The sequence below is a fragment of the Hordeum vulgare genome, chromosome 1H (assembly GCF_904849725.1).
Source record: "Hordeum vulgare subsp. vulgare chromosome 1H, MorexV3_pseudomolecules_assembly, whole genome shotgun sequence".
Lineage (NCBI taxonomy): Eukaryota > Viridiplantae > Streptophyta > Magnoliopsida > Poales > Poaceae > Hordeum > Hordeum vulgare.
The window spans coordinates 139,944,384-139,965,399 of NC_058518.1; positions in this window are offsets into that span (position 1 = coordinate 139,944,384).

The following is a 21,016-nucleotide window of genomic DNA, read 5'->3' on the forward strand; positions in this document are numbered from 1 at the left end:
AGAAGGTAATGTCGCCATGTCTTCAGAGCATGCACTACAGCTGCTAGCTTGAGATCATGGGTGGCGTAGTTCTCCTCATGCGGTCGCAGTTGCCGTGACAAGTACGCCACGACCCTGCCATCTTGCATCAGGACTCCACCGAGCCCGGTTCCAGAGGCATCACAATATATCACGAATTCCTTGTTGATGTCTGGGGTAGCCAATACCGGGGCGGTAGTTAGCCTCTTCTTCAACTCCTGGAAGCTTGCTTCACACGCTGGTGTCCACTCGAACTTCCGGCCTTTCTTCAAGAGCTGAGTCATAGGTCGGGCGATGCTGGAGAATCCTTCGACAAACTTGTAGTAGTATCCCGCGAGCCCAAGGAAACTCCTGACATCCTTCACGTCCTTTGGTGATTCCCAGTTGGTCACTGTAGTAATCTTGGACTGATCTACGGCCAAACCGCGTGCCGTCAGGGTATGACCCAGAAATCCAACTTCGTTCAGCCAGAACCGACACTTGCTGAATTTGGCATAAAGCTGGTGCTCTCGAAGCTTTCCCAGAACTAACCTCAGGTGTTGCGCATGCTCCTCTTCGGACATGGAGAAGATTAATATGTCATCGATGAACACGACGACAAACTTGTCCAAATATTCCATGAAGACCTTGTTCATGAGGTACATGAAGTAGGCTGGGGCATTCGTCAAACCGAAGGGCATGACAGTGCATTCATACAGACCATACCGGGTCACGAATGCAGTCTTGGGTATATCTTCAGGTCAAATCTTCAACTGGTAATATCCCGATCGAAGATCGGTCTTGGAAAATACCCTGGCCCCGTTTAACTGATCAAACAGGTCTTCGATCTTGGGGAGCGGGTACTTGTTCTTAATTGTGACTTCATTAAGAGAACGGTAGTCGACGCAGAGTCGAATGGTACCATCCTTCTTTGAAACAAATAGAACAGGTGATCCCCAAGGTGATGCACTCGGACGGATGAACCCTTTCCTGAGTTGCTCATCCAGCTGCTTCTTCAGCTCTGCCAACTCTTCGGAACCCATCCTGTAAGGCTATTTATATATAGGCCTTGAGTCCGGCATGAGCTCGATGATGAACTCGATGTCTCAGTCAGGAGGCATTCCGGGTAGCTCGTCAGGAAAGACGTCCGGGTATTCAAAGACTACAGGCACTTGATCAAGCTCTACCTCGGATAGACTGTTGACATGAGGCACTTGAGCCAATACTGGCTCAGAGACAAACTTGACCTTGACCCCTTGGTTGCTTGTCATGGTAATGGCCCTGTTGGCACAGTCCAAAAGACTCTGGTGCTTGGCCAACTAATCCATGCCGAGGATTACTTCTACACCTTGCAATTTAAGCACAATGAGGTCTGCCAAGAAACTCATCACATTGATAACTATCTCGACCCTTCTACACCCTAGGTTGGTCCGGAATACTGCTCCCGGGGTTTGAATTGCCATCTGCCCACGGAGTAGAGTGGGTTTTAAACCACACTTCTCCGCAAACCCTTGAGTAACAAAAGAATGCGAGGCACCACAATCAAACAACACTGTTGCTGGAGTTGAGTTGATGAGGAACGTACCCAGAATGCAGTCCGGGTCTTCCTGCGCCTCTTCTGCAGTGATGTGATTGATCCGGCCCCTGCCATTGAACTGTTGTTGCGGGGGGCCTGGTTCCTTCCTGGTGCACCTTGACCGGGGTTGGGTGCATTGGGACGCGGTGCGTCGGGCTTCTTGTTGGGGCACTGCCTGGAATAGTGCCCAGTCTGACCACACCCAAAGCAGGTGACCTGCCCCAGAGGGTTGGTCTTGACTCCACCGTTGTTCGGCGGGTTGACTGCTGGCTTGGCTTGCTGCCGAGGCTGATAATTCTGGCGGAACACCAGATACTTGTACTGCTGCTGTTGAAAGTTGGGTCTTGCAGGTGCTGACTGCCATGGTCTTGGTCTTGCATTACTGCGTCCTCCACTGCCTATCAGTTTGCGCTTGCGGGTATCGTCCATCGCACGACGCTCGTCTTCCAGCATAAGCGCCTTGTTAACCAGCTTGCTGAAAGTCTGGCAGTCGCAAACCACCAGCTGGTATTGCAGGGACTGCTCTAACCCTTCCATGAAGCGTTCCACCTTAGTGGCCTCAGTGTTAACATCTTCAGGCGCGTACCTCAACAAGAGGTTAAACTTCTGCAGGTACTCCTTAATAGTTCCACTGCCCTGCCTCAAGGCTCGGAATTCCCGCTTCTTAATGGTCATCAGTCCAGGTGGAATGTGAGCCGCGCAAAATTCTTCCTTGAACATCACCCAGGTGATGACTTGCCCTATCCGCATGATCTGGAATCCATCCCACCATGCCCTGGCGGTGCCTCCGAGACAGTGAGAAGCATAAAGGACCTTCTCATGATCGTCGGTGCACTTGACCAGCGCAAGGAGGTCTTAAATGGTGCGAATCCAGTCATCGGCGTCCAGTGGTTCAATCGACTCCGTGAATATGGGGGCTTGGTCCGCATGAACTCAGAAAGAGTAGAGCGACCACCGCCATTCCCATTCCACGGCAGGTTGTCCACCAGGACTTGAGTCAGCTGCTGAATAGCGGCATTGCTGGCTTGACGCTCCTCCCGAAGAGCTTGAAGGAACTGAGCCATCGTCAAGCTCTCAGGAGGAGGTGGTGGCGGAAGGTCTCTAGGCTGCTCGTGGTGACCTCCAGCGTGAGCTTCTCCATCGGTTCCCTGCGGCGTCCCTGAGGAGCCGGCGCCAGGTTTGCCGAAGGTGCTGTTGCGGGTTGCGTTCACCATCCTGTCATAGAAACAGACAGGTCAAAATGCCACCTTGCTCGGGATTACAAGGATTCGCTCCTAGTAAGAGGGGGGGTCCAATACGTGCATGTACCAAGTTTTCAAAACCAAAGTTTTTGACAAACTAGAAATTGCATTCATAAAAACTAGGTGATGTAGTCACTTACAGGCTGCCTAAGGCAATATGTGACTTACATCATGCACACATACGCAAATTAAAAACGGATACATGGATACCCTATGCTCGGGGTACTCCTAATTGCCTACGCTAAATCCTACGCGGCGGACTGCTCGATCTCAAATGCGGACTCAACAGGATCCTCATCTTTGTCCTCGTCTTCATCAACATCTTCTTCCTTTATAGGAGTGGAAGAAAGAATCCGCACATCACGGCGTCTCTTAGGCGAGGCGGCGAAGATCTCAGTGTACTCTTCCGCTGTCAGGCGGCGACTCCGAAGAGGGACTGCCTGGATGGGTAACACACCCCCCCTAGTGGCAACAGCTGTCCTCCCTTCAGGTGCGCTTGCCTTCTTCACTTTGCGGTTCTGCATCTTCTCAGTGTGGAGCAGGCCCTTGACTAGGTGCAGCTCTTGGAGAAGCTTGACTGATTCCTTAACCAGGAAGTGCGTCAGGGTGTCCGACGAGAGACTAAAGTAGGTCTGAAACCTTAATGGCATCCCATCCTCCATGGCTGGGGTGAGTGTCCAACTCCCATCCACTCCTTCCTTAATGAAAGGTAGGTGACGAGTGACAGGCTCATTAGCCATCTCAGGGAGGATGCTGCGGAGTTGCACGAGCGCCTCTCGTGCAGTTGTCTCCACTGCCAACATCAGCTCTCCCATCTGTCGTCCTTCGAAGAACCAACTAGACGGGGAGTCATTAGCCTTCACTATCACGTCCACGTGATATTCCTTAGTGTCGGCGTTGACCCAGTGCTCGTGGTAGAGGAAGATGGGCGTGCGACGTACGTGGCACTTCTCGAGACAATCCACCAGAAGTAGTGGAAAGCTGGTCTCCAGAAGCGTCTCAGGTACGGCAGCCATCTACAAGGCATAGGAGAGAAGTCAGAAGGTTGTATGTGCAAAAAGTCTTGTGCAAGGCTGGCGTTCTAACGTTCTCGGCTAACATCCATGCTATCTAAGGCTTCCTATAGTCAGGATGGCTCTGATACCAGTTCTGTGGGGACCCCGACTAGCAAGTCGAGCTCGCCGTGCCCAGTGACCCCAAGGATCAATGTTCACTGAACACAGATACTGAATAATAGAGTCTTACATCCAAGTACCGAAATTATTACATCAAACGACCAGAAGGTCGGGTTCAAGAGCGACGCCTAAGGCCACATTAAACAGATACATCGAGTAGCGGAAACACGTAAGGGCTAAGCGGTGCCCATGCCATCAAGCCTACACCGACAGGCATTCTGACTTGGAAGCATCCTAGGTCGCAGGTTCGTCTCCGACGGCGTACTCGTCGCCAAACTCCGGTCCTTCCATGTCTGGTCAATAAATAACCAGTGGCAAGCCAATGAGTACTTTGAATGTACTCGCAAACAGCCCATGATATGAACATTCATAGTGAAGAATAACAGTAACATGCATCTTTAGTGGAATGCAATTTGGTGGAATGATCAGGTATATGCAACAAGTTAAAGTATTATTCTTTAAGAACAGGTTACAGATATCAACATATCTACTAAGGGTTGAACACACGGGGTTCACCCTATATGCCAAGTCATCGGACTTGTCATAATCTCAATGTATTAATGAGGGCTAAACCATTCGGGTTTACCCTATATGTCGAGTCACCGAACTTGATCATATTATTGTGATTATCATAACAACACCTTTTTAACACCACACACACTCTTGGTTTATGCGGAAATGCTGGACGTAGTTTAAGGAGCACCACCCAACTGTCCTTGACCGTGGACACGGCTATTCGAATAGTTTACACTCTGTAGAGGTAGTACGCTGGACCCACGAGAAACGGGAAACTTCTGTGTCATCCACGACTCGCGGTATATCACATATACCCGAGGTAAGTACCCGATCATCCTCTTTCCCCTGACGATACTAGACAAAGAGGTCCACTCGATTGGTACCCAGCCCACATGTTGTACGTCTTACGAGCACCGACTCTGGACTGTATCAACCGTGCAGGGACCAACGGTGTGCCTGGAACTCATAATAATGGCATAGTCGTCCTACCTTGCACGACCCCATCACGAGAGTGACACCGATCACTCCCGCCACTAGTAATGTGGCTCTTTGCTAGTACCGACCAGAGTAATCAACAAAGCCCCGTCCCATAAAGGGGTATCGTGGTCGTACTGGTAAGGTTGGGACGGTCGACACATCATAAATCTAATCCCATTTCTGAAACCATACTCACACATAATCACCGGTGCATCACTTCACCAAAAGTGAACACCAACTCATCATCACCCTCGGGCATTAGTGGCACCCGACGGGGTTTTCATAAACTCTTTATTTAACTCATCATCATGTTCATGATATATGCTCTATCATTACTTGTCAACATGGTAATAACATGACCCTCACGGGGTAGGGTCAAGCTCAGTGCATTGATCTTATAACTTTACTAATAAACATGACAGTAGCATGATCCTCATAGACAGTAGGGTCAGCTCATCATGTTTCTGCTCCGAGGAGCCATGTGAATATCATTACTATCATGCAAGTGCTTCGATGAAGCCTTCGGTACCATCACATCAATGATGAACCGGCACTGTGATCTCATGCAACGAACGTACTTGCTATACTAGCGTGCATCATTTCATATGCTTAAGTCATGGCAAAAGGGCTGCTTGCCTTGGTCAGCTAGGTATCCGGGGTCTTCGAGGTCTTCCGCTCCGGATCCTCCGTCACTCGGTAATTCTACCGTCGAGAAAAGAATAAATAAATAATAGCTCACACCAAAACAGATCACAAAGTGCTTTAAAAAATGTTGCAAAGTTTGAATAAATTTAGTTTATCATTTTGCAAAATGTTTCTATAGTTTTTATTAGCTAAGCATATTTATTTAAAAGCAAGCAGAAGCAAACAAGTGCTTTTTAATATCATTTTATTATGCCAAAATAGTTTCTATTTTTGATAAATGTCAAACACTATAGAATCAATTACTACACATTTTTAGAAAATTACTGGTGGAAGAATCAAATTTTTCTACTGGCTAAATATTTTTATAAAAATCATTTAAGTTACTGGATTAAAATAAAAGGAAAAGGCCAGGGGGAACAGATCCAGCCGGCCCAGCCACCAGGCCTGGCCACCAGGCGCGCGCGGGCCAGGTTCAAACCTGACCTACGGGCCCCTAGGGTCAGCGTCAGCGGCTGCGCGCGCTGGCTGCCCCATGACACCGACAGGTGGGCTCCACCTGTCGGGTCCATCTCCTACCTGGCCGTTGTCCTCAGGCCAATCTAGGAGCGGGAACGGGTCCCTCGTGCCTCCGCCTACCTGCTCGTGGTCGGGACGTCACCGGAGGTGGTCTGGGTTGCCCGCAACGAGGTGGTCGTGGCGGAAGGGTTTCGGGTTGGTGTTGAACTAGTGGCTAGGGGCACGGATTCGCTCGGGGAAGTTGGGGGAAATGGTCCTGGCATCAAGGGGAGTGTAATGGGAGGTCCAGCAGCGCAGGAGCCGACGTGTAGCCGGAGATCGACCGGAGCTCCGAGGCGGAGGGGCCTCGGTCGATCTCGAGCACCGGGGCTCTGCGAGCTCGACTGGGTGGCTAGGGGGTGTCTACTGGTTGTGCTGAAGCTGCTTGGAGGGTGATGGGGTGCCGGGGGGCCTATTTATAGGCCAGCGACGGTGACCCGACTCATGCGCGCCGGTGACTCACCGTGGCGCGCGTGCGAGCACAGTGAGGTGCTGGCCGTGAAACCACGGGTTCGGGACATGGTTTAGGACCTCCTGGTGCATCGGCCGCAGAGGGAAAGCGAGTGGGGTCGAGCCGCAGCGACCGTGCATGCTCGACCGCGTCGGGCGCGCACGAGCACGCGTCGCCTGAGCTCTTGCACGAGGGGAGAGGGTCCCTGGGGGTAGCTTTGCACTGAATGGTTGTCGGGGGAGCGTTTGGACATAACTGGGGAGGTTGGGACCGGCCGGTGCGTCGTCCCCTTGCTGGAGGCTCTCTGCAGCACGCCCAGCGCCCAGTTTTGGCATGCCACGGCATGCTGGCTCGCTCTGGGGCACTTGGGACGTGTCCTCCATGTCCTGAGTGTTGCTGGGAGTGTGCCTAGCCATTGTGGTTTAGTGGGAGCTCGAGCTGGTCAAGGGAGCAAGGAACACTAGTGTTGCCAGTACTGCCCTGCGGCTCAAATTGGAGTTCTTGTCACTTGTGCTTGGAGTTGCGGAGGGGCTGATTGACTGGGTGCTCAGGGTGTTCTGGGGCTCTAACCCACCAAGTTTGGGGCCTTGCCATTGGGTAAAATAGTGGCTAGGAGGGTTTTTACCTTCCTGTCAGTAGGTGTTCGACAGTGACTTGGGGTGCTTCCACTCCACCACTGGAAATGAAACTTAACAGGTTTGGTCTTGGGGTAAAAACATGGGGTTTCACCAAATTTGAGCTCCATTGAACAAGTTTAGCTTTGTAAACTTGAAAATGCCTCAAAATGACCAGTACTGTCCTTTACAAAGGAACTGTAGCCAAACAGAGTCTCACAAATCCCATCTTTTGTGTGGAGTCCTCATTTGGGGTGTCAAACACCTCTGCAAAGTTTCAGCTCCATTGGAGAAACTTTGCAATGTAGAGTTGTTCCAACTCTTCTCTACACAGAGAGGGTTTTGGGCTCATTAGGTGCACTTCCCCACCTTGTATCAAGGTGAGATTTTAGGTGAGCACCTAATATGTCTTGGGAGGGCTCCTGTAATTTTATGGGAATTTACTGAGATAATTTCCTTTGGAAACATCTCAAAAATCTAAAACAGACAGAAATGGTTTTCAGGGTTTTACTCAAATAATATTAATATAAAATAGGGTTTAAAATCTTATATATGGAAAATATATGTCCTTCTGAGCTTCCATGAATTTACTCATAATTTTCTAAGGCAGGAAAGCAATTTTCCTTGTGGGAATATCATTACTGGCCTTAGAAACAGACATAGTTATAAAATAGGAAAATAATATTTTAAATCACCAATTAATTATTTTAATGATTGAAAATAATATTTTGGATCAGATCACCAACTTTGGTTGGAAGTGCCACTTGGCTTCATGAGCTAGTAGTGTATCCCAACATGATGAAGGTGATCTTGATATAAAGGAAAAAAGGGGTTTTGAAGAGAGCAAAGTAATAAGTTTTTCATGGGTTTGAGTCATCAAACAAGAAAGCATATACTCAAACAAGGGTTTACATTGCACTCACAATATTATTTGAAAAAAAAAATTACAAGCTCTGATTTTTGCAACGTAAAATACTTGTGATGAAAAACAGGGTGTGACACAGCAAAAGAAGAAATTCTTCTTTGATTTGAGACACTGCTTTTGGGATGATCCTCACCTTTATAAGGAAGGAGTAGATGGTGTTATTAGACGTTGTGTGCCTGAACATGGACAGGGCCAGATCTATGACCTCCAGAACCAAAACTATGAGTATGAGTATAGATTTAAATCAATAAGGTTGGCAGCAAATTTGAGGATTCCGGCGACTCGTTCATCCTGCCATGATGGAGCACCTATGCCTTGGAAGACGGAGGATCAGACTGTTTCAACAACTCCACCACCATCACCACGAAAGGAAGACAACTAAGCATTGGTATGGGCAATCCCCTTCGCTTTTGCCAAGCTTGGGGGAGTTGTCGTGGTATCGTATCACCTTTATATCTTTTGTTTTTACCTTTGTTTTAGTTCTTTCCTTTTCAGTTTTTATTTCTTCTCTTAGAGGATTAAGTCTTTAGTGTTTAGTTTGAGTCTTTTGCCTTGTGTACCCCCCACCCCCGGTGTATTCGAGCTTCTGAGCTATATAATAAAGAGTAACTTAGTCAAGGGTGTTGCTTTATGTCGTGATCAAAAGTATGAAAAGAACGATAGCATGAAAGATCATGAGATGATCTTATGAAAGTGATAGCTTCACATATGACACGTATGATGATTGAAACTTGTTGAGAATAAATCAACATAGACCTCACTCATTGTTGCAATTAATAATAAGTAATAAGGAAAGAGAGGTTCACATATAAATATATCATCTTAGACACTTTTTACAATTGTGAGCACTCACCAAACTATTACATGCTTAGGAGTTGATGTTGGACAAGGAAGACAACATAATGAATTGTGTTTGCTTGGTTCCAAACAATGTTATATGATTAGAGATCCCTTAGCATGTGACGATTGCTTCCATCTCATATTAGCCAAAACTCCCGCACCAAGTAGAGATACTACTTGTGCATCCATAAACCTTCAACCCAGTTTTGCCATGAGAGTCCACCATATCTACCTATGCATTGAATAAGATCCTTCAAGTAAGTTGTCATCGGTGCAAGCAATAAAAATTTCTCTCTAATATGTATGATCTATTAGTGTGTGGAAAATAAGCTTTGTACGAACCTGTGATGAGGAAGACATAAAAGCGACAGACTGCATAATAAAGTTCTTTATCACATGAGGCAATATAAAGTGGCGTTCCTCCGCACTAAGAGGACACACATTCAAACCTCAAAAGCGCATGACAACCTCTGCGTCCCTCTGTGAAGGGCCTATCTTGTACCTTTACTTTTTCCCCTTGTAAGAGTCATGGTGATCTTCACCAATTCCCTATTTTTGCCTTTGTCTTGGCTACCGTCACATGCTTGGGAAAGATCTATATTCATATATCAACTTGGAGTTGAGTACTTATGCTTTATTATTGTTGACTTTACCCTTGAGGTAAATAGTTAGGAGGCAAAACTATAAGCCCTTATCTTCCTCTGTTTCCAGCTGAAACTTTGATACCATGAGTACCACGTGAGTTGTAACAATTGTGGAAAATAAAAGAGATGATTGCCTTATAAGCTCTCATTTGACTCTTTCTGATGTTATGATAAATTGCATTTGCTTCAATGACTTTGGACTGTTGTTGGTTACTTCTCAGTATTGTGGTAAGGTTTTTGCTTCATACTTTGTTTTGTGAAGGAATTTCTACTTTCCCATAAGAATCTTTATGATGTATTGCTGTTCTATGTGTGATCATGATGCCCTCATGTTCGTATTATGTTTTATCGACACCTTCGTCCCTAAACATGTGGACATGTTTATAGAACTTGGTTTTCGCTTGAGGACAAGCGAGGTCTAAGCTTGGGGGAGTTGATACGTCCATTTTGCATCATGATTTCATGTTGATATTTATCGCTTTATGGGTTGTTATATTACTTTGTGGTACCATATTTATGCCTTTTCTCTCTTATTTTGTAAGGATTATTTGAAGAGGGAGAATTCAGGCAGCTGGAATTCTGGACTAGAAAAGGAGCAAATCTGAGTCCTCTATTCTGCACAACTCCAAATGCCCTGAAAATTTACGTGGAATTTTTTGGGAATATATAAAAAATACTGGGCGAAAGAAGTACCAGAGGGAGCTACCAGGGCCCCACAAGCCTGGTAGCCGCCGCCACCCTGGTGGCGGCTACAGGGCTTGTGGGCTCCCTGACGGACCATTGGCCCCCCTCTTTTGCTATATGAAGGGTTTCGTTCTAGAAAAAATCAAGAGGGAGCTTTTTCTTGGTTTCGCCACCGCCACGAGGCGGAACTTGAGCAGATTCAATCTAGAGCTCCGGCAAGACGATCCTGCTGGGGAAACTTCCCTCTCGGAGGGGGAAATCGTCGCCATCGTCATCACCAACACTCCTCTCGTCGGAGGGGAGGCATCTTCATCAACATCTTCATCAGCACCATCTCCTCTCCAATCCCTAGTTCATCTCTTGTAAGCAATCTCCGTCTCGCGACTCCGATTGGTACTTGTAAGGTTGCTAGTAGTGTTGATTACTCTTTGTAGTTGATGCTAGTTGGATTACTTGGTGGAAGAGTTTATGTTCAGATCCTTGATGCTATTCATTACACCTCTGATCATGATTATGATTATGTTTTGTGAGTAGTTACTTTTGTTCCTGAGGACATGGGATAAGTCATGTTAATAATAGTCATGCGAATTTGGTATTCGTTCGGTATTTTGATATGTTGTATGTTGTCTTTTCCTCTAGTGGTGTTATGTGAACGTCGACTACATAACACTTCACCATATTTGGTCCTAGAGGAAGGCATTGGGGAGTAGTAAGTAGATGATGGGTTGCTGCAGTGATAGAAGCTTAAACCCCAGTCTATGCGTTGCTTCGTAAGGGGCTGATTTGGATCCACTAGTTTAATGCTATGGTTAGATGTTGTCTTAATTCTTCTTTCGTAGTTTTGGATTCTTGCAAGAGGGGTTAATAATAAGTGGGATGCTTGTCCAAGTAAGGGCAGTACCCAAGCGCCGGTCCACCCACATATCAATCTATCAAAGTAACGAACGTGAATCATATGAACATGGTGAAACTAGCATGACAGAAATTCTCGTGTGTCCTCGGGAGCATTTTTCCTCCTATAAGACTTTGTTCAGGCTTGTCCCTTGCTACAAAAGGGATTGGGCCACTTGCTGCACCTTTTCTACTACTTGTTACTTGTTACTTTTCACTTGCTACATTTCACTTGCTACACCATCACTTGTTAATGCTACTTTCAGAGCTTGCAGTTATTACCTTGCTGAAAACCGTTTATTAGAGCCTTCTGCTCCTCATTGGGTTCGACGCTCTTACTTATCGAAAGGACTACGATTGATCCCCTATACTTGTGGGTCATCATGGTGCGCTGGCGAGGTTGCAGCAACGGTTAGCGAGGGGGAGAGAGTCCAGGGGTGTGTCTTGGTCCTTCGTGGGTGCGGTCCATGCGAGCTGGAAGGGTCAAAGCGGAGCGGGTTGCCCCTTTGACGCGTCGCGGTGTCAAGCTCCACCTGACGGATTCGGGCATGCGTGGGTACGCATCGCCAGGGCAAGAGGAGGGGGCCTGTGCCGCGCTAGAGCCGACCGTTCATGCAGTCGCTGCTAGACAGGCTGTGGGGTGAAGCCTGGTCGGGGTTGGCCTCCCTTGATGCAGGCACGCTCTATGGCATGTATGGAGTGCAGCTTTGGCATGCCATGGCATGCTCGCGTGCTCTGGCATGTCTACAACGTGTTTGGCAGTGCCTCGAGGTCAAGGAGATGCTCTCTCGATGTTTTAGGGCCGAGGAGAACAGTGTTGGTCAAAGAGGGAAAGAAGAACAGGTGCTGCCACAATGATTCCACGAAGTAAATTGAAGTTTTTTTATTCCCCTCTTTGAACTAGAGTTGAGGCTCTCGGTTGCACATGTGGGGCTACACACGCAACCTGTGATAATGATTAGGAGTGAAGGAGTGGGGAGGAAGGGGTGTTAGTTGCTAATTTTTAAAATCAACAAAAGGTGTTTGATGTTGGTTTGTAGGAATTAATCTACACCAATGGTAGTGAAACTTAACACGATTGGATGATGGGTAGAAATAACAGGGTTTACTAAGTTTGAGATCATTTGAGCAAGGTTGACAATGTAAACTTGGAAAAACCCACAAATGGGCAGAAATATATTCATGTGGGCAAATGTGATCAAATCAATACCCACAAATTCAAAACTTGGCATGCCCTCCTCGTTTGCGGTTTTGAACACTCCTGCAAAGTTTCAAATCAATTGGACAAACTTGGCAATGTAGAGTTGTTCCAACTTAGTTCTCAATAGAATGGGTTTCTGAATTATTAGGTAAATCAAACTACCTAGGATGGAGATGAAATTTGGTATTGTCATCAAATATAATATGTGTGACACGTTGGAATTTTCGTGGAATTTATTGAGAATATTTCCTTTGGAAATATTTCAAAAGATCGGAATAGGCGGAAATGATTTTTAAGGGATTTGCCTAGTACTCTGAACATGACCATGTGTTTAAACTCACATATATGGAAAATATGACTTCTGAGTTTCCCTATTTTTTCTCAAAATTTTAGAAAGCAGGAAAATAATTTTTCCCTATGGAATACCATTTCTGGCCTTAGAAAAGTTCATTTAAGTAAAATAGGAAAATAGCTTTTAAATTAATTACTTTATGGTTTTGGGAAGTTATTTTTATAATGGAATCAAGGGGAAACCTTTGGGAAAAACATTTCCCTTAAGTTAGGGACTTGTAGTGCAAATCCCAATCCAGGGGTTTTGGAACTCAAAATAAAAAGAAAAAAGGGTTTTGCTGGATTAATATATTTTATAAAAATGGTTTCTATTGCTATACCCATGGCATGATCATTGGGCACGGGTTTGGGGTCAAAGGTAGAGGTTCTTAGAAGGAAAGTTGTTTTGGTGAGCTAAATCACAAGTAAGCACACCAGCAAGTGGCAATCAAAACAATCGTAATAATCACTCAAAAGTTTTAATTGACTCAAAATTTTGGAAAAGAAATCAGTTGTGGCAAAGTGGTACAAACACACGATGTGACAATCTCAATCCATCGGTACGCCACTTTGAGCTACATTTCTATTCATCACATGATATGAGTTTTGCTTGGAGCGTTGTTTGCTTTTGTTTGATTTTACTTTCATCTTGCCACAATCATCATTTGCTGGACACACCTATTTAGAGAGATACACGATCATAATTGGTTAGAAAGTCGATGTGCTTCACTTATATCTTTTGAGCTTAGCAGTTGCTCTAGTACTTCACTTATATCTTTTTGAGCATGGTGGCATTTAGATTTTCTAGAAATATTATGCTCTCGTTCTTCACTTATATTTATTTGAGAGTTAAATAAATAGTGACGGTAATTTTCATGGGTCATAAGACTAGATCAAAAGTAATAGGTGTTCAATGAATGATAATTAAAACTTCATGTAGCACATATAGAGAAATTATGGGTTAATGATATTGATGTGGTGATATGCAAAAGGTGTGAATGAATTATTATTAATTTACAAATGTGTCAATATTAAGATATGTTCAACTTGTTTTTCATATAAAAAATTAAAATTTCATGGTGATGATGTGTGAGCATTTCTACTCCTCATTGAAATCCTAGGATTGTTTTGAGTTGGAGTCACGCGATGGTTAATTCCTACCAACCCTCTCCCTCGGGGAATGCGAGTAGTACTTTGATGTGTGATAAAACTAATAAAACTTTGCAATAAGTATATGGGTTATTTATGACTAATGTGACATCATGGACATAAACAATCTCACCTCCTCATATTTGCTAGCCTCTTAGGTACCGGGCATTGCCCATTCTCACCTCGAAGATCGGTGCAACTTTCGTCGATGCATCCAAACTGCGTGACATGACACGCTTTGTTGCACATAAACATTCTTATATATTCCTCAAAACAACCACCATACCTACCTATCATGTCATTTCCATAGCCATTCCGAGATATATTGCCATGCAAATTCCATCCTTCACATGACTAGTTCGTTCATCATCATAATGCTTTGCATGATCATATAGAGCTCGCATACTATTTGTGGCAAAGCCACCATTCATCATATGTTTGATTGATGTCACGCTAGATCTTTGCACATCCTGGTACATTACCAGAGGCATTCATACAGAGTCATATAGTCCTATCAGTTTTCATATTTAGTTGTAAGTAAATAAAAGTGTGATGGTCATCGTTATTACATCATTGTCCTAGTGAGGAAATAAAAATGGGGGAGGCCAAATGAGCCAACCATGAATAAAAAATTAATGAGATAAAAAGAGATAATGGACTTTGCTACTATCCTTTACCGCACTTGTGCCTCAAAGTGGAACCTTGTTTTTTCATATAGAGAGTCTCTTGTTATATCATTCATATGCTAGTGGGAATCATCTTTCCATAAACTTCGCTTGTCTATTCCGATAACAGGCATCCTCAAATACTCGGGGTCTTCATGAGCAAGCAAGTTGGATGCACATCCCACTTAGATTCAATGGAGCTTTCATATACTTATACCTCTAGTGCATCATTTGCATGGAAATTCCTACTCCTTGCATCGATATCTATCTATGGGCATATCCATAGCTCATTTGTACGCCTAGTTGACGTGAGACTATCTTCTCCACTTTTCACCCCTTTGAAACCTACCACCATATTCTATTCCACCTATATGCTATGTCCAATGGTTCGCGCTCATGTATTGCATGAAGAACAAAAATTTGATGCATATTGAAAAAGTACTATCCAATTGCCTGAATTGGACACCTTGGTGCTTGACATTTGTATTAATGTGGTGAAGATGGAGTCATGCCTTGCTAATATAATAATTTGAATGGGGGTAAAATAATCTTTGAGGATCGTATACTTTGAAAGATCGATGATTTTGCTACTTATGCCTATAAGTATTGATATGTTAATGTTTGTTAATTCATCGTTTCTCAGTGAGCATACATGCATAAGGTTACACAATGGGTAGCATGTCACGTCAAAAATTCTGTTTTTATCATTTACCTACTCGAGGACAAGCAAGAATTAAGCTTGGGATGCTTGATACGTCTCCAATGTATTTATAATTTTTTATTGTTCCGTGGTGATATATTATCATTCTAGATTACTTTTGGGGTATTTCTTAACCAATTTGTATTATTTTTGAGCAGTACCCTATTGACCCAGTGCCAAATGCCACATGCCACATGTTGTCCACTTTTCAGGTGTACCATACAAAACGAAGTCCAATTGACCTCAAACTTTTTGGATGTTATTTCTAGGCCAAAAGAAGACCAACAAGCATCGGAAGAAGGCTGGGGGCCACATGAGGGCCCCACAAGCCAATCCGGCGCGGCGTGGCGGTGTGTGCCCTGTTGGCTTGTGTGCCCCTCAAGCCCCCCCCCCCCCCCCCCCGACTCCGTTCTCTGGCTTATGAATTATCAAATAAACTTAAAAACCTAGAGGCAGTCCCAAAACACTTTTTACGCCACCGCAAGTCACTGTTCCAATGAGAGGCCATATGGAGATCTGTTTCGGCACCCTTCCTGTAACAGCCAAGAACCAACACTCCACAAGATTCCGTTTGTATTCCATTGTTGTTGTGTGATTTAGTTGTTTGTCGCATTCATCATCGCATCATTCACATCATCTGCATTGCATCAGGACTCCTTTGTTGTCATTTTTTCAAAACTTGCATCTATTTGTAGTTGCCGGTTCTCCATGTTCGCATCGTTGACCATTCCACGACCAATCACACACGGACACGCCTGTCACATTGTTTAAATCTTGTTTCTAAAAGTGCGTATAAAACTTGGCCAAGTAAGGATATGATTGTACCTAGGAACCCCCTTGATTGATCGAACTTGGCCAAGTCGAGTCTAGTGAAAAACTACTTTGAGTCGAGTTATAATCGGAGAGTAGGCTGGTTTTTACTCCTCTTGTTTGCTCCCGTGAGGAATCTTGGCGTAGGAATTTTAATTCTACTCCTCTTCCCACTCAAAAAAAAATAGGATCATGCGGGTATTTTGGAGCCTCTATGATGTCGATGTGACGGAATTCTATACTTGTTGCCTCCTATTTCCGAGGAGTAGAGCTCCAAGGGATTTTGAACACATCACTATCATTCAGCTTCCTTAGTACCTCAAGAAGTGGACATAAAAATGCTTCAATACTTTTCTAGGTGTCAAATAGTGTTTTGACTTTCCCCAGTACTGGTGGATATATCTCGGATGATCTACAAGGTCTAGTATCGTTGTTTTTTCGAAGGTCTAAGGTAGATGAGTTTCTGGAACTTCTCGGCTATGTGTTGGCAGTTGCGGGAAAGGTCATGCAGTTGATTACATTGAGTAGGTTCCTGGACCCGCAACGTGATAGCATAACCAAGAAAGATTTCAGAAGTTCTGAGGGTGGGAATTCAAGTGTTGCCTAGGCTTATCTTTCAACAGATGCATGATGTGAGGTTGGGGTTTGACATCTAGTTATTTGTTTGGTCACGATATTTCTTACAGCAGTTCTCGTTGTGTCTAACAGGGTCCTTGTAGCCTCTACGACTTGGGGACCCTTTGTATGTCATGTGCACTACCTTGTACATGATTTCTACTATAATATAGATCCCGTGCGGGCTTTAATACGAAAATATCGTATAAAATCTCCGTTATGTATTTGTTTCTGGCTTGTTTCACAAGCCCCATCTTTTGTCTTGTTGGAGTATGGTAATTTGCGTTGCTTCAATGTCAAGTGGTGATTTCATATCTTTCCTAAGCGGTGTTATCATATTTCTATGAGAGTGCTTATCCTTTTGCTCAATCAAATTTTCATGGCAAGTCTTTCCATCTCGGGTGCTTCTCTTCAAGATAATTCATTCCTTCCCAATATTTGCGAGATCAATCTTCCTGTTTCTTTCCATAGTTTGTATCATCTATCCCGAGTTCTCTTTGTTTTTTGCCACCCTCCCGCCCATTTTCTTCAGCGATTAAATTATCATCCACGTGACTTTCTTTCATTATTGCTTCCACTATCTTCTCTTCCATATTGTATCTGGTGATTCATTGTGAAGATACTCACTGCTAAGTTCATCATTCTTCGTTCTTGTTTTCTATCTGGTGGATTCATTCCAAGCTTTCAGTGTTCGGCATATCCTTTTCATTCGTTTGCCTTCCAGTGTTGCAATAATTATCTAAGCCTTTTTGCTCTTTATTCATCCCTCTCTATTCTATCCAAAGTGCTGAAGTTATATATGAAGATTTGTGTTTTCATTCAAATCATTTCAAATTAGTCTGAGGTTCTCACCTCATCAAGCGCTTAATTGTACCGGTGCAATCTCTCTTCCTAAGCAAGCGTTTCAACATTATTTCCTTCTAGTGGGCCCATAACCCACATTTTTTCCCAAGGATCTTACGTGGCTCTTCTAATCTTTTCCGGAGATCTCTAAATCCTTTCTAGTGTGACATAAGTATGGATTCCATCAGTCATATTCCTTCTTCAAGATCAATCCGAATTATTTCCATCATTGGCCAACCGTTCTTTATTCCTTATTTCGGAGTCTCTCAGTAACTCTTGATGGTCCTCCTTGCCATCATTCTCTACATTGAAGACTCAAGATGAGTTTCTCTTAAATCTTGGTCCATTATCTCAAAGATTCATATTTTAGCTTGCAGCTATCCTTTCAAATTGTTTTAGATTTCCTACCATATCTATCCGGTGCGTTTTAGAGTTGTTTTCATTTCTCGATCCTTCAAAGGCCACTATTTCAGAAGATTTCTTCGTTCTCAGCTTTCAACTTTTGTTCTCAAATTCTTCTCAATAGTTATCTCTTCGTGCGTCTCTCTGTTATTCCAGTGGCTTGTTAAGATTTCTCTAGGAAGATCATGATCTATTTGTTCTCGTGTCTCTCCATTCATTCTTGGTATCCTCATTCATTTGTGAATTCTTATTGGTGTTTTGATGAAGACTTCGTCAATTTGTGCTCTTATCTCTCCTCAATCTTTCAAGCAGAATAACTGGTATGCTATATTTGTTGTTTGTCATCACTCTAACTTGATGAAGGATAAGAAGACATAATTCTTATTCGTGTTTATCTAGGTGATTTCAATCCTTTATCCGGAGTTGTTCGTGATATCAATTATTGGTTCTAAGTGGTTTATTTATTTCTTTTCTAGAGTTCCAAGTTTCTCAAGTATCTCTTCCCAAAGTTCCATCTAAATCTTGCTAGGTCAATCTTATTCGTTCAACCTTCATTTATTTTTCGGAGGCTCTTCATGGTGGTTCGTTAAGGATGTAATTCTTTCTCGAAGTATTCTTCAAGTTTCTTTGTGGTAGTACCTCAAGTACTCTTTGTCTTGCATTTCAGAGTGCAATTCATTCTCCCTTAATTTTCAGATGGTGTTATAGCATTCTTGATTCATGAGGAGTCTCAAAGAGATTTGTTTTCAAGAATGAGATAATTAAACCCATCTTTTTCTTCCTTTGAGTTATCTTGGATTAGATTTCACCAAAAGTATTTTCTAAGGTTTGTTGCTATTACGGTGATGATCATTGATCCAAGTTCTCGATATGTCCTCTTAGTGAAAGAAGTTTTGCATACCTTGTTGCTCCCAAGTAATCAACTGTTTCCATTAGTGGATGGTTTCACCTCATAATTTTGAGATGGTTTCCATAATCCCACAACAAGCTTGTTCTTTTCGTTGTTGATTTTCCAACAACTCCTTTCAATTCTTCTGCGTAGCGATGCTTTTAAATTTAATTGTGGTAGAAGTTATCATTTTGTTCTTCATCAAATATTATAGTTTCTATTCTTTTGTTCCAGAAGCTTTGTGATGTTCATTTCTTAATCCATTATCTTGTTTTATCAAGATCCTGTTTTCCCTTCCTTATCCATTTAACCAAAGTGTTGTGAAATCTATTCAAGATTTTTCCATCTTATCAAGTTTTGCCTCTCTTTCCTACCGAATGTTGCCCAAATTTTTTGAATTGTTTTTGTTCCTCATGTCATTATACATCTCTTTGCAACCTTCAAGGATTGTTGGTTTCACTCGTTTGTCAAGAAGCAACTAAGTTTTACCTCTTCCTTTCCTCTTCCCCTTCTCATTCTTCAATCACGGGCCGAGATCTCTTGTTAGTGGAGGAGAGTTGTAACAGTCCGGAACCGATGCTCCGGAAGATTTCATTTGTATTTCATTATTGTCGTGTGATTCAATTGTTTTTCGCATTCATAATCGCATCATGCACATCCTCCACATTGCATCGGTACTCCGTTGTCGTCGTTTTTTTTAAACTTGCATCCGTTTTAGTTGTTGTTTCTCCCCGCTCGCATCATTGACCGTTTCGAGACCAACAACACACGCACGCCGCGACATCGTCTAAATATTGTTTTTAAAAGTGCACATAAAACTTTTTCGGAATGGGTTGAAAGTTGAAATGTAGTCTTATTTTAATGTAGGTAGGTCGCGTGCTAAATTTCATCGCAATTTTAGTCCGTTTGATACATGCACCGTTAAATGAATAGAGAGACTATAGCCGGTCAAATTGTCACACAATTTTGGTTTGTAAAACTTTGTGCCGGACCGCAAACCTCCCTATCCTCTCAGCTCAACCCCCTCTACACAACCCACTAGACCACCTTGCCTATCCCTCTGTTTTGGACCACCTGGTCGAAATGAAACGATCCAAAAACGGATGAAATTAGCTAAACTAGCCCCCATCTTATAAATAGATGACTTCCTTGTGTTTTAGAACCCTAGGGCCCCTAGACTCGAATTCCATGCCCCTCCATTCCCCAGCCGCCACCCACGGCGCCTCCTATCTTCCCTAAGGCTCGTTTGGGCCCGAACCAGCAGCCGCTGCCCTGAGCGTCCAGATCGGGAGGAGCACCGATCGAGAGCCATGCCATGCTAGTTGGCGTCGCCCCCGTCCCCATCTGGTTCCTCGTCACAGGCCACCGACGTGACCTCGTTGGAGCAGGTCCCCGCGTCTCCGCTTCCCTATTGAAATTAGAGATGGGCCTTAGGCCCATAAGAAAAATTTCAGAAAAATCTTCAAGGGCCCATGTAGGTGGTGGCATGAGAAGGTGGTGGGAAGTTTAGTCCCACCCCGCTAGTGGAGGAGAAGTTGGACCCCTTTATAAGGGTTTCTCTTCCACATGCTATTGGAGAATGAGAAGAGAAGGTGCCCTCCCATGCTCCTCCTTCGCCGCCCGCCTCGCCACGCCACGCCTCGTCACGACGCGCCGCGGGTTGCGGGAATGAGCCGAGCCGAGCTCATACCTACGCGCTTGCTGTGAGCAAACTTAGCCGGTTTGTTGCAAGCCCAGGAGATGTTCATTGGCGTGCTGTAGAAAGAATTATGCGCTACTTGAAAGGTACTGTCAACCACGGGCTTCACTATACGGGATTCCCATTGGTACTTGAAGGGTATAGTGATGTGAATTGGATCTCTGATGCTGATGAGATGAAGGCCACTACTGGGTATATGTTTACTCTTGGGGGTGGTGCTGTTTCCTGGAAGTCTTGCAAGCAAACGATCTTAACAAGATCGACAATGGAAGCAGAATTAACAGCATTAGACACATCTGGTGTCGAAGCAGAATTTCTTCGACATCTTTTGATGGACTTACTTGTGGTTGAGAAGCCGGTTCTGGCTATCCTTATGAACTGTGATAATCAAACAGTTATTGTTAAAGTGAAGAGTTCAAAGGACAATATGAAGTCCAACAAACATATAAGAATGAGATTGAAGTCTGTCAGACGTTTGAGAA